At 41.6% G+C, this 15638-nt stretch overlaps 1 protein-coding gene across 3 annotated transcripts in view; it reads right to left on the reverse strand.

The window, feature by feature from the left end:
- Nucleotides 1-15638, reverse strand: part of LOC150090411 (peroxidase-like) — a 265140-nt gene that overhangs the window by 177863 nt on the left and 71639 nt on the right. The window lies entirely within an intron of this gene.

Below are 15638 nucleotides of genomic sequence, written 5' to 3' on the forward strand. Positions count from 1 at the left end.
TGTGCAGCAGTCTTCCATGTGCAACAGTATCAAAAGCCTTTCTAAGATCCAAGTATATAATATCAAAGTTATTCCCTGCATCCAGTTCTTTTGTGACTACATCATAGTATCCAATCAAATTGGTCAGTCAAGACTTCCCCTTAACAAAACCATGCTGTGTCTGAGCTATGACTGAAGTCTTGTCTAGATGATCCTGCAGTGCTTCTTTAACCAGTGCCTCCATTAATTTTTCAGGAACAGAAGTTAAACTAACAGGGGTCTATAATTATTTGTGTCGCTCTTTGATCCTCCTTTGGGAATTGGGGTCACATTTGCACATCTCCAGTCCATAGGTACTTCCCCTGTGTCCAAGGAAGCTCTCATAATTATGGCTAAGGGTTTGCTTACTTCCTTTGCTCCCTCCTTTAATATAACTGGATAGATCCCATCCACCCCACGTGCTTTTCTTGTATTTATCTTCAACAATTTCTGCTCCACTTTGCTCTCAGTTATTACAAGTTTCTCTAGCTTACTGCCAGAGTTGAATACACCTCTGGCATTCCCCTCACTGAATAACTCCTCATGTGTGAATGTCGATGCAAAATATTCATTCAGTTTGTTAGCTACCTGAGAAGGATCATCAACAGTTGACCCATCGATATCAGGTGGACCAATCTCATTCATCCCCTTCCTTCTAGAGTTTACATAAGTAAAGAACTCTTTGCTGTTTTTTTTTGCATCCCTTGCCAAAGATTTCTCGTAATCTGCCTTCGCCTGCCTAACCTCCTTTGTAACTTGGTTACAGATCAACTTGTATCTATCATGGGCTTCTGTGTCACATGTTAATTTGTATGTATCCCATGCATTTTTCTTCTCTGCCATATGTCTCATTAGTTCATCAGACATCCACTTAGGCCTAAACCTTGAACAATATTTCTTAGTTGGTATGTAAAGCCTAGTAGCTTCCAAGATAAGTTCTTTGAATGCTTCCCATTTTGAATTTGCTGCTGGTAACATCATCAGTTGGTCCCAAAAGTTGGATTGTGTTAGGGTAGCTAAAAATAGGAACAGGTGCATGTATACTTGTGTGTACAACAATGCTAGGAGTTTGGTAAATAAATTTGATGATTTTAGGTATTGCTCAAAATATCAAAGGCAGATATTGTTGGAATATCAAAGACATGGTGTCACACAGATATAAGGAATGCAGAACTGGAATTTGGGGAGTACAATGTGTACAGAAAGGATAGACAGGATACAAGGGGAGGATGGGTTTTGCTATTAGTTAAAAAACACATAAAATCCAAGGACGTGAAACCAATTGACATCGCTGGACAGTGCAGTGTCGAGTCTGTTTGGTGTGACATAAGCATTGGGAGATCAAAATTGAGAGTAGGAGTGTGGTACGGGCCTAATGACTCTGAAGAGTATAATAAGAAACTGTACCGGGAAATAGAGTGGGCCAGTAAATCAGAGAGTCTTATAATGGGGGATTTTAATTTCCCAGATATTGACTGGAATTTGTGGGTTGGTCACTCACAAACTAGAAAGGCTTTTGTGGATTTATTGGATGATTGTTTTCTACCTCAGCATGTTCGGGAAGCAACTAGAGGGAGCAATACTCTTGATCTGATTATCAGTAGTGATTCTTCATGCATTAGGAATCTGCAGATAAAGGAACCACTAGGTGACAGTGATCACTGTGTGCTGAAGTGGGATTTACTCAAAGAGGTAACTACCATCAGGGGTAAAGGGAAGGGTTTTTGCTTTTGTAAAGGCGACTACGATGGTCTGAGACAGTATTTAAATTCTATACAGTGGGACCAACTGATGATGTTACAACAGCAAATTTAAAATGGGAAGCATTCAAAGAACTTATCTTGGAAGCTACTAGGCTTTACATACCAACTAAGAAATACTGTTCAAGATTTAGGCCTAAATGGATGTCAGATGAACTAATGAGACATATGGCAGAGAAGAAAAATACATGGGATACATATAAATTAATGGGTGACAGGGAAGCCCATGATAGATATAAGTTGGTCTGTAACTAAGTCACAAAGGAGATTAGGCAGGCAAAGGCAGATTATGAGAAATCCTTGGAAAAGGATGCAAAGAAAAACAGAAAAGAGTTCTTTACCTATGTAAACTCTAGAAGGAGAGGGATGAATCAGATTGGTCCACTGGATATTGATGGTTCCACAGTTGAGGATCCTGCTCAGGTGGCTAACAAACTAAATGAGTATTTTGCATCTACACTCACACATGAGGAGTTATTCAGGAATTGGAATGCCAGACGCGAAGTAAACTCTAGCAATGAGCTATATGATTTTGTAATAACTGAAAGGAAAGTGGAGGAGAAATTGTCGAGGATAAACATAAAAAAGGCACCGGGGTGGATGGAATCTATCCAGTTATATTAAAGGAAGTAAGAAAACCCTTAGCCATAATTATGAGAGTTTCTTTGGACTCAGGGGAGGTACCCATAGACTGGAGATGTGCAAATGTGACCCCAATTCACAAAGTAGGATCAAAGGGCGACACAAGTAATTATAGACCTGTGAGTTTAACTTCTGTTCCATGAAAATTAATGGAGGCACTGGTTAAAGTAGTACTGCAGGATCATCTAGACAAGACTTCAGTTATAATGCGGACACAGCATGATTTTGTTAAGGGAAAGTCTTGCCTGACCAATTTGATTGGATACTATGATGCAGTCACAAAAGAACTGGATGCAGGGAATAACTTTGATATTATATACTTGGATCTTAGAAAGGCTTTTGATACTGTTGCACATGGAAGACTGCTACACAAATTGGAGCAGTGTGACATTGGAGGCAAATTGCTGCTATGGATAAAGGGGTGGTTGAGGGGGAGAAGACAGAGAGTGGTAATCAATGGACACTGCTCATCGTGGACTAATGTTATTAGTGGAGTCCTAAGGTTCAGCATTGGGTCCATTGTTGTTTTCTGTATTTATAAATGATATTGATGATGGTATATCAAGCTTAATGTCCAAGTTTGCAGACGATACAAAGGTTGGCAAGGACACTACCGACACTATGCTGCTGCAACAGGATCTGGAAAGGTTGAGCAGATGGGCTTCGAGGTGGCAAATGAAGTTTAACATTGACAAATGTAAAGTACTACACATGGGAAACAGTAACCCCAGAGCAACGTATCAACTCTGTGCTACTATACTGACAGTGGTAGAGACTGAAAAGGACCTGGGGGTAATTGTGCAGGCATATATGAAGTTTTCTGAGCAGTGCAGATGGGTTTCAAGAGTAGCTCATAGTGTCTTGTCAATGATATACAGGAATTTTTCTAGCAGGGATAAGGAGGTGATTATTCCCTTGTATAAGGCAATGGTTAGGCCACACTTTGAGTACTGTATACAGGTCTGGAGGCCTCATTTCAAGAAGGATGTAGAGCTGCTGGAACGAGTACAGAGAAAGGCAACAAGTTTAGTGAATGGAACAAAGGGTTGCGCTAACGAAGAAAGGCTTAAGTTTTGCAAATTACAGTTTTGGTAATTACAGTGTCTGGAGGCTAGGCACCGGCGAGGTGATCTGATAGAGGTGTATAAAGCCTTGAATTGATTGAGTATGCTCAATGCCGATGGGATTCTTCCTCTTGCTCAGAATAATCACCTGAGAGGGCATAAATTCAAATTGAAGAAAGACAGATGTAGGATATATGTGCGGAAATTTGCCTTTAGGCAACGGGTAGTTTGTTGGTGGAACAGACTTCCATCCCTTGTTCTGGAAGTTGATAGCCTAAATAAATTTAAGGCTCAGCTGGGCAGGTATTTCGAATGAACGGAGGGGTGAAATAGGAGTGGTTTTTTTTTTTTTTTTTTTTGGCTGATGCTGCATAAGCTTGCTTTCTTGCATCATATGCCTCTACTAATGCTAATGCTACACTTCATCCAGATGGCCTCGCAGTTGCCTAGTTTCCAAAAGTTGCAATTTGCAGCATTTAAGCCTTTCTTCATAAGAGCACCCCTTTGTTCCCTTCACCAGTCTTGTTGCCCTTCTTTGTACTTGTTCTAGCAACTCTACATCCTTCCTAAAATCATCAAGCTTCCAGACCTGTACAAAGTACTCAGCAGGGATAAGGATATGATTATCCCCTTTGATATTATATATTTGGATCTTAGAAAGGCTTTTGATACTGTTGCACATGGAAGACTGCTGCACAAATTGGAGAAGTGTGGCATTGGAGGAAAATTGCTGCTATGGATAAAGGGATGGTTGAGTGGCAGAAGACAGAGAGTGGTAATCAATGGACACTGCTCAACGTGGACTAATGTTATTAGTGGAGTTCCTCAGGGTTCAGTGTTGGGTCCATTGTTGTTTTCTGTATTTATAAATGATATTGATGATGGTGTATCAGGCTTAATGTCCAAATTTGCAGACGATACAAAGGTTGGCAGGGTTGTTAAGGACACTACTGCTATGCTGCTGCAACAGGATCTGGAAAGGTTGAGCAGATGGGCTGAGAGGTGGCAAATTTAAGTTTAACACTGACAAATGTAAAATACTACATATGGGAAACAGTAACCCCAGATCAACGTATGAACTCTGTGGTACTACGCTGACAGTGGTAGAGAATGAAAAGGACCTGGGGGTAATTGTGCAGGCAGATATGAAGTTCTCTGAGCAGTGCAGACGAGCTGCAAGAGTAGCTCATGGTGTCTTGTCAATGATATACAGGAATTTTTCTAGGAGGGACAGGGATGTGATTATTCCCTTGTATAAGGCATTGGTCAGGCCACACCTTGAGTACTCTATACAGGTCTGGAGGCCTCATTTCAAGAAGGATGTAGAGCTGCTGGAACGAGTACAGAGAAATGCAACAAGATTAGTGAATGGAACAAAGGGGTGCTCTTACGAAGAAAGGCTTAAGTTTTGCAAATTACAGAGCCTGGAGACTAGGCATCGGCGAAGTGATCTGATAGAGGTGCATAAGGCTTTGAATGGCTTGAGCATGCTCAATGCCGATGGGATTCTCCCTCTTGCTCAGAATAATCACCTGAGAGGGCATAAATTCAAATTGAGGAAGGACGGATGTCGGATAGATGTGCGGAAATTTGCCTTTAGCCAGCGGGCAGTTGGTTTGTGGAATAGACTTCCATCGCTTGTTGTTGAAGTTGATAGCCTAAACAAATTTAAGGCTCAGCTGGACAGGTATTTCGAACGAATGGAGGGGTGAAATGGGAGTAGTGGTTGTTTTTTTTTTGGCTGATGCTGAATAAGCTTGCTTTCTTGCATCATATGCCTCTACTAATGCTACTGCTAATATAAGGCAATTGTCAGGCCACGCCTTGAGTACTGTATACAGGTCTGGAGGCGTCATTTTAAGAATGATGTAGAGCTGTTAGAACAAGTACAGAGAAGGGCAACAAGATTAGTGAATAGAACAAATGTTTCTTTTATGAAGAAAGGCTTAAATTTTGCAAATTACAGTGTCTGAAGATTAGGCACCTGCGAGGTAATCTGATTGAGGTGTATAAAGCCTCGAATGGTTTAAGCATGCTCAGTGCTGATGGAATTCTCCCTCTTGCTCAGAATAATAATTTGAGAGGGCACAAATTCACATTGAGGAAAGACAAATGTAGGATAGATGTGCGGAAATTTGCCTTCAGCCAGCGGGTCATTGTTGGTGGAACAGACTTCCATCCTTTGTTGTGGAAATTGATGGCCTAAATAAATTTAAGGCGGAGCTGGACAGGTACTTGGAACGAACGGAGGGGTGAAATGGGAGCTTTTTTTTTTTTTTTTGGCTGATGCTGCATAAGCTTGCTTTCTTGCATCATATGCCTCTACTAATGCTACTCAAGGTGTGGCCTGACCATTGTCTTATACATGGGGATAATCACCTCCTTATCTCTGCTCACAAAATTCCTGTATATCATTGACAAGACCACATGACCTGCTCTAGCAGCCTGTCTGCACTGCTCAAAAAACTTTATATCTGACTGTACAGTTACCCCAGGTCTCTTTCATTCTCCACTACCCTGAGTTTAACACTGCATAGGTGGTACATTTCTCTGCGGTTACTGTTACCCATATGCATTACTTTGCATTTGTCGATGTTAAACTTCAGTTGCCACTTCTCAACCCATCCACCCAACTTTTCCAGATCCTGTTGGACAGCATACTGTCGTTAACCACTCTGCCAACTAAGCAAAGTTAAGGGTTTGCTCAGTTCCTTTGCCATCTCCTTTAATATAACTGGATAGATCCCATCTACCCCAGGTGCCTTTCTTATGTTTAACTTCAACAATTTCTCCTCCACTTTGCTCTTAGTTATTACAAAATCATTTAACTCCCTGTTAGAGTTTGATAAACCTCTGGCCATCTCCTCCTTGAATAACTCCTCACAGGTGAATGTAGATGCAAAATACACATTTAGTTTGGCAGCTATCTGAGAGTGATCATCTACAGTCAAACCATTGATATCAAGTGGACCAATCTAATTCATCCACTTGCTTTTAGAGTTTATATAAGTAAAGAAGTCTTTGCTGTTTTTCTTTGCATCCTTTGCCAAAGATTTTTCATAATCTGCCTTCGCTTGCCTGACATCCATTTGGGCCTAAACCTAGAGCAGTATTTCTTAGTTGAAACAAAAAGCCTAGTAGCTTCCAAAATTACTTCCTTGAATGCTTCCCATTTACAATTTGCTATTGGTAACATCATCAGTTGGTCCCACCGTATAGAACCTAAAAAAATTTTAAATCTTTAAATTTTAAGTAAATCCCCACATCAGTATGCTGTCATTACTGCCACCTAGTGGTTCCTTTATCTGTAAATTCTTAATGCATGAATAATCACTGCTGATAATCAGATCAAGAGTGTTACTCCCTCTTGTTGCCTCTCTAACATGCTGCTGCTGCTGTAGAAAATAATCATCCAATAAATCCACAAAAGCCTTGCTAGTGTGTGGAGTGATCAATCCACAAGTTCCAGTCAATATCTGGGAAGTTAAAATCCTCCATTATTAGACACTCTGATTTACTGGTCCACTCTTTTTCTCTGTATAATTGTGCATTGTACTCATCAGAGTCATTAGGCCTATAACAAACTCCTACCCTCATTTTTGCTTTCCCAGTGCTTATGTCACACCAAACTGACTCAGAATTGCACTGTCCAGCTATGTCAAGACCTTGACACTTCCTTAGATTTAACGTGTTTCTTAAATAACAGCATAACACCTCCTCCCTTCCTACCATCTGTCCTTTCTCTACACATTGTACTCCCCTAATTCCAATTCTGCATTCCTTATATCTGTGTGACACCACATCTCTAATATCCCAACAATATCTGCCTTTGATGTCTTGACCAGCACTTCAAATTCTTCAAATTTATTTACTATACTCCTAGCATTGGTGTACATGCAAGTATCCATGCACCTGTTCTTGCTCTTAGTTATTCTAACATAGCCCATGTATTTACTTGTTTCATTAACTCCAGCAGTTCCTGAAATCCCCAACAACTGGCTTTCCATGCTGCTGCTCATTCCAATAGAAGCAGTGCAAGAATAATTTCCACCTCTGCCTGCAGCTACTGTTAATCTATTAGTCTGTGAATTCCTCCAAGCTAGCAGTTTTTTAAGGCTAAGCTGAACAGGCATTTGGAACAAATGAATGGGTGAAATAGGAGGGGTTTTTTTTTTGGCTGATGCTGCAAAAGCTTGCTTTCTTGCATCGTATGCCTCTACTAATGCTAATGTTTTATGACCCACCTAACATTGCCTTGTTAGCATCAGCAAATATTCTTGCACCCCTTCTATTTAAGTATATCCCATCACTGTAGAAGCAATTGGCACTAATAATATTAAGAGTAGGAGACCGGCAGAATTACTTAACAAGTACAGGTCACTGCTGAACAAAAGCCGAGAATTAGGGTTGAATTTGAAAGTGTCTGCAATTCTGCCCAGACACGATAGGAGGGAGTATATGATGAGAGCCTTGTCGATCAGTTCGGCCCTGGAAAGATTGTGCAAGGCTCAAGGGGTAGAATTTTTTTCAGCCTGGACTGTACTTGTTAACAGGAGAGATTGCTTCTACAGGGATGGGATACACTTAAATAGAAAGGGTGCAAGAATATGTGCTGATGCTATCGAGGCAGTGTTAGGTGGGTCGGAAAACTGCTAGCTTGGGGGGAGACAAAGACCAATAGATTGACAGTAGCCACTGGCAGAGGTGAAAGAGATTCTTGCACTGCTTCTATTAGAATGAGCAGAAGCCTAAAAAACAAGATGCATGGTATTTCAGAGACTGCTGGGAGCCATTGCGGTACAAGTAAACACATGGGTTGTGTTAGGGTAGCTAAGAATAGAAACAGGTGCAGGTATACTTGTGTGTACACCAATGCTAGGAGTTTAGTAAATAAATTTGATGAATTTGAGGTATTGCTCAAAACATCAAAGGCAGATATTGTTGGGATATCAGAGACGTGGTGTCACACAGATATAAGGGATGCAGAACTGCAATTTGGGGAGTACAACGTCTACAGAAAGGATAGACAGGATGGGAAGGGGGGAGGGGTTATGTTATTAGTTAAGAAACACATAAAAACCAAGGAAGTGAAGCCAGTCGACATCGCTGGACAGTGCAGTGTTGAGTCAGTTTGGTGTGACATAAGCATTGGGAGATCAAAATTGAGAGTAGGAGTGTGCTATAGGCCTAATGACTCTAATGAGTATAATAAGGAACTGTACAGGGAAATAGAGTGGGCCAGTAAATCAGAGAGTCTTATAATGGGAGATTTTAATTTCCCAGATATTGACTGGAATTTGGGGGCTGGTTACTCACGCACTAGCAGGGCTTTTGTGGATTTATTGGATGATTGTTTTCTACATCAGCATGATCGGGAGGCAACTAGAGGGAGTAATACTCTTGATTTGATTATCAGCAGTGATTCTTCATGCATTAAGAATCTGCAGATAAATGAACCACTAGGTGGCAGTGATCACAGTGTGCTGAAGTGGGATTTACTCAAAGAGGTAACTACCATTAGGGGTAAAGGGAAGGGTTATTGCTTCCGTAAAGGCGACTACGATGGACTGAGACAGTATTTAAATTCTATACAGTGGGACCAACTGATGATGTTACCAACAGCAAATTCAAAATGGGAAGCATTCAAAGAACTTATCTTGGACGCTACTAGGCTTTACATACCAGCTAAGAAATATTGTTCAAGGTTTAGGCCAAAATGGATGTCAGATGAACTAATGAGGCATATGGCAGGGAAGAAAAATGCATGGGATACTTACAAATTAGCACATGACACAGAAGCCTATGATAGATACAAGTTGATATGCAACCAAGTTACAAAGGAGGTTAGGCAGGCGAAGGCAGATTACGAGAAATCCTTGGCAAGGGATGCAAAGAAAAACAGCAAAGAGTTCTTTACTTATGTAAACTCTAGAAGGAACGGGATGAATCAGATTGGTCCACTTGATATTGATGGGTCAACTGTTGATGATCCTGCCCAGGTAGCTAACAAACTAAATGAATATTTTGCATCGACATTCACACATGAGGAGTTATTCAGCAAGGGGAATGCCAGAGATGTATTCAACTCTAGCAGTAAGCTACAGAATCTTGAAATAACTGGGAGTAAAGTGGAGGAGAAACTGTTGAAGATAAACACAAGAAAGGCACCCGGGGTGGATGGGATCTATCCAGTTATATTAAAGGAGGCAGCAAAGGAAGTAAGCAAACCCTTAGCCATAATTATGAGAGCTTCCTTGGACTCAGGGGAGGTACCCATAGACAGGAAATGTGCAAATGTGACCCCAATTCACAAAGGAGGATCAAAGGCTGACACAAGTAATTATAGACCTGTGAGCTTAACTTCTGTTCCAGGAAAATTAATGGAGGCACTAGTTAAAGAAGCACTGCAGGATCATTTAGACAAGACTTCAGTTATAGCTCAGACACAGCATGGTTTTGTTAAGGGGAAGTCTTGCCTGACCAACTTGATTGGATACTATGATGCAGTCACAAAAGAACTGGATGCAGGGAATAACTTTGATATTATATACTTGGATCTTAGAAAGGCTTTTGATACTGTTGCACATGGAAGACTGCTACACAAATTGGAGCAGTGTGACATTGGAGGCAAATTGCTGCTATGGATAAAGAGGTGGTTGAGGGGGAGAAGACAGAGAGTGGTAATCAATGGACACTGCTCATCGTGGACTAATGTTATTAGTGGAGTCCCTCAGGGCTCAGTGTTGGGTCCATTATTGTTTTCTGTATTTATAAATGATATTGATGATGGTATATCAAGCTTAATGTCCAAGTTTGCAGACGATACAAAGGTTGGCAGGGTTGTCAAGGACACTACTGACACTATGCTGCTGCAACAGTATCTGGAAAGGTTTAGCGGATGGGCTGAGAGGTGGCAAATGAAGTTTAACATTGACAAATGTAAAGTACTACACATGGGAAACAGCAACCCCAGAGCAACGTATCAACTCTGTGGTACTACACTGACAGTGGTAGAGAATGAAAGGGACTTGGGGGTGGTTGTGCAGGCAGATATGAAGTTCTCTGAGCAGTGCAGACGGGCTGCAAGAGTAGCTCATGGAGTATTGTCAATGATATACAGGAATTTTTCCAGCAGGGATAAGGAGGTGATTATTCCATTGTATAAGGCAATGGTCAGGCCACACCTAGAGTACTGTATACAGGTCTGGAGGCCTCATTTCAAGAAAGATGTAGAGCTGCTGGAATGAGTACAGAGAAGGGCAACAAGATTAGTAAATGGAACAAAGGGGTGCTCTTACAAAGAAAGGCTTAAGTTTTGCAAATTACAGTGTCTGGAGACTAGGCACCAGCGAGGTGATCTGATAGAGGTGTATAAAGCCTTGAATGGTTTAAGCATGCTCAATGCTGATGGGATTCTTCCTCTAGCTCAGAAAAATCACCTGAGAGGGCATAAATTCAAATTGAGGAAAGACAGATGTAGGATAGACGTGCAGAAATTTGCCTTTAGCCAGCGGGTGGTTGGTTAGTGGAACAGACTTCCATCCCTTGTGGTGGAGGTTGATAGCCTAAATAAGTTTAAGGCTCAGCTGGACAGGTATTTTGAACGAACAGAGGGGTGAAGTGGAAGTGGGTTTTTTTTTGGTTTTTTTTTGTTTTTTTTTTTGGCTGATGCTGCATAAGCTTGCTTTCTTGCATCAAATGCCTCTACTAATGCTAATGTTAATGCTAATCTCTCCTGTTATCAAGTACAGCCCATGCTGAGAAGAATTCTACCCCATGAGCCCTGCACAATCTCTCTAGGGCCGAATTGATTGAGAAGGCTCTCATCAACTCCGCCCCCCTCCTATCGTGTCTGGGCAGGATTGCAGACACTTTCAAATTTAACCCTGACTCGCAACGTTTTTTCGGCATTGACATGTACCTGCTTAGTGAATTCGCAGATCTCCTAGACTCAATGTCATTAATGCCCGCGTGTACAACAATATCACCTTTTTTTCCTAAAAACCCCCAGGGGCTCACATCTGGTGAGTATGGGCTTGGCATACCCAGAGCTGGATATCATCATTCTTATCTTTCTTGGTAGTTCCCTTCTACTTATCCCCAGGGGCTCATATCTGGTGAGTATGGGCTTGGCACACCCAGGGTCCTGAGCTGGATATCATCATTCTTCTCTTTCTTGGTGATTCCTTTCTACCTCTCTCTCTCACTCTCACTCTCTCTCAGGGTACTCGAGAATTTTTTTTTTTTTGTTTGGTGCAGCATAAGCCTCAGGCTTCCTTGCACCGTATGGCTAATAATAATAATACTTCTGACTCTTGTTCTCTCTCTCTCTCTCTCTTAGGGTAATTCAGAAATTTTTTTTTTCTTTTTTTGGCTGGTGCACCATAAGCCTCTGGCTTCCTTGCACCATACAGCTAATAATAATAATAATAATAATAAGCTAATCACTATTCAGGTCACCGAACAATAATTAGCAGACCAAAGAAGGCCCATCGTCATGAAGAACCTAATAGCTCCCGTCATCTTGGGAAAAATCAAGCAGGATGTCGGCGATCAACTACAAAGCACAAAGAATATGGTCAATATGGAACCAGAGGAGGAACATCATACCATGGAACAAGAGGAGGAACAGCAAGAAGAAATGCAACCCAGAGTAGCCAAAGTGGAAAGAGACGAAGTCATGATATCCAGAATAGAAGACGAGTGGAAGAAGGCCCTAACAGAATTCGAAGGAATGGACCCCACAAGAACTCACAAGAACCTAAGCAGAGGCCAAATAAAATCCTGTGAAGAGTAACAGACCACCTCAATCGACAAATAATGCCACATTACCTTGACAACAATTGTGCAACACTGGAAGCTATCCACACAGCGTATACTGTGCTGCCATAGCAGCTACTAGGATTAATGGAAAAGAAACGAGAGACCAGCAGCAGAAGAACCGAAAACAGAAGGAACTGCCAGCTTGCGAAAGAAGACTTCAGCACAAGATTGAAGAATTAAGAGTCAAGATAGGTCAGTTGATCCAGTACCAACAGGGTAATAGAAGTAAGAAATTGATTGGAAAGGTGAAGAGCATCCTCAAGAGAGACAGCATCCACAGCAAACACGAGACAAGAAATCAGAGAATAGGAGAATACTTGGACACACTGAAGCAGAACCTCCTCGCACTCAGCAAGAGATACACAGATACAAAGAGAGCTCCCAGAGGAAAATAAAAAACCGAACCTTCGATGAGGACCAAAGAGCCTTCTACAGGAAACTGGGTGAAGATGAGAAAGCAGGAAACGGACCACCCAGAGAAGAAGATGATTGAGGAGTTCTGGGGAAATATCTGGAGCAGTGAAGGAAGACATAACAGCAGAGCACCCTGGATAGAAGTGGAACGGAAGAAAACCAAGGACATACAAGAGATGAGAGAGTGGGAGATTCGAGAAGAAGAAGTAAAACAGTCGATCAGAAACACCCACAACTCGCGAACTCCGGGAATTGATAACATCCACAACTACTGGTACAAGAAGCTCACCTGCACACACATGCACCTAGCAGAGCAGTTCACTCGAATGATAAGGCACCGGGAAACAATCCCGAAGTTTCGCAACGAAGGAGTCACATATCTGAAGCCTAAAGACAAAGGTACAAGAAACCCGGTGAAATACAGGCCAATCACCTGCCTCCCAACGATGTACAAGATCCTGACCAGCTGCATAACCAAGAAGATATCAGACCACTTAGAGAGTCAAAACATAATGGCCGAAGAGCAGAAAGGATGCAAGCAGAGGAGCAAAGGATGCAAGGAGCAATTAACCATAGATTCTGCAGTTATGAGGCAAGCCTACAAGAAGCACCGCAACCTATACACGGCCTATATCGACTACCGCAAGGCCTTCGACTCCGTACCTCACAGCTGGCTAATAGAGATCCTGAAGATCTACAAGGTCAATCCGATAGTGACAAACTTCCTAGGAGCAACAATGTCTAAATGGAGTACCACCATTAAGGTCGAGAACATCACAACCAGGCCAATCCCCATTAGAAGAGGAACCTTTGAGGGAGATGCTCTGAGCCCACTGTGGTTCTGTCTAGAACTCTATCCACCATGCTTAACGGCAGCAAGTATGGATATAATCTCAAAAAAGGAAGAAAGAACCTGTACACCCTCACCCACCTGATGTACACGGATGACATCAAGCTCTATGCAGCAACCGAGAAGCAACTCCAACAACTACTCCGGATCACCGAAGAATTCAGCAAGGACATCAGGATGGAATTTGGTCTAGACAAATGCAAGACCCATACACTGCACCAGGGAAAATTAGTTGGCTGAAACTACCAGCTGCTGACTGGTAAAAAGATCGAAGCTATGACAGAAGGAGAGACCTACAATAGAGCACAGGGAAATAAAGAAGTGCCTGATCGAAAAATATCATCAGAGACTCAGAAGCCTGCTGAAAGCAAAATTGAAAGGGGGGAACACTGTTAAAGCCATAAACACCTATGCAGCTCCGGTACTAACATACACCTTCGGGGGTCATAGATTGGACTAACACCGAGCTAGAAGATATCATGCAAAAGACAAGGACAATGATGACCAAGAGACGCCAACACGACCCAAAGTCAGCAGTGGAGAGACTAACAATAGCTCGGAAAGAGGGAGGAAAGGGCCTGATAGAGCAACAGAAAAAAGCGATAGTTAACCTGAAGGATTACTTTGAGAACAACACAGCACCACTCCACCAGGCCATAAGGAAGATAGATAAGTGGTATACCCCCACTCAGCCTAAGCGAGGAACCCCCACTCAACCTAAGCGAGGAACCCCCACTCAACCTAAGCGAGGAACCCCCACCCACCCAGAAGGCACAAGAAACGAAGTTAGAAAGATGGGCAAAGAAGACACTCCATGGTAGACACTACAATGACCTCCATCAAGATCATATCAATAACATTGAGACCACTGAAAAAAATATAAACCCAGGCCTTTTCACAGGTTTGGGAGGATGAGCCCACTCCAAGCATATGTTATGGAATATAAGCCTGCACCGTGGCCTATTAATGCAACTGCACAACATACAAATGGCCACTTTCCTTATGTGGAATATGAAAAGACCAGATAAGTGCAGTGAAAGGAATATTAGCAATGCCATTATTATATAGCAGGTTTGTTGTTAATTCACTGACAGCAAACTGCTGGCCATAAAAATAAAATAAAAATAAATTGCAGCCATTATCAACCCACTGGAGGATGGAAGCCTCCTCAACAATTCATGCTGAGGGAAATGGACATAATCTGCCACGCTGGTCCAGTGCGGGTTGGCAGATCAACTGTATTTAGCAGTCAGGGGCTTGAACCCCGGTCTACTCAAAGAGCATGTGCCCCTACACTCCCGCTCCTGACCATTCGGCTACGGAGGCCCTCCATAGAGGCTGGCCATAGTATTACATAATATAATTATATTGTTTTTCTGTTTATACTTCAGTAAAACACTAGGCCAGAGGAGTGAACTCTACCATAGTTATCAATCATGTGAGCTTGATCTGTGGTCAAATTAGATGCCTAATTTGCTGCACTCCTATACTTGTAATTATGCAATGTACTGTTTAGCTACAGCAGGAATTTTTTTTTTTTATCGAAAGTGTTGCCTGACAACATCTCAAAAAATACAGATATTTGAACTGTGATTCTAATTTGTAATTTGTAATATACAAATATTGATTTTACAAACATGATACTTCTGAAAATACAACTCGCAGGCATCAGTTTAACAGTTGTGCCCTCTGACTTTGGCTACTTTTACAACATTAATTCTTTATTCTTCCCCAATCTCTGATAAAACTTCACTTATGCTGTACTTTTTATCCATGCATGTTTTGCAATTTCTTTAGCTTCTTTCACGACCTTCAGTATTTTATTTATATTGAAAGAAAGTACCACTATGATTTATTTTCAAATAGATCCACATTTCCAGTCTGTAACTGTATGCATGAACGTTGATTCCACTGACATCTAAAGCAATGTAAAAACTGTGAGAATGCAGCCAGTGGTGGTACATTATTATGTTAAATATGATTATACTTATTTTCCTTACTCAATATCTTGTTCAACAGCATTTCAAACTACGCAGACATTTGATCTGCAATTCCATTTTGTAGCAG

The sequence above is a fragment of the Mastigoproctus giganteus genome, chromosome 2 (assembly GCF_048544385.1).
Source record: "Mastigoproctus giganteus isolate SK-2022 chromosome 2, ASM4854438v1, whole genome shotgun sequence".
Lineage (NCBI taxonomy): Eukaryota > Metazoa > Arthropoda > Arachnida > Uropygi > Thelyphonidae > Mastigoproctus > Mastigoproctus giganteus.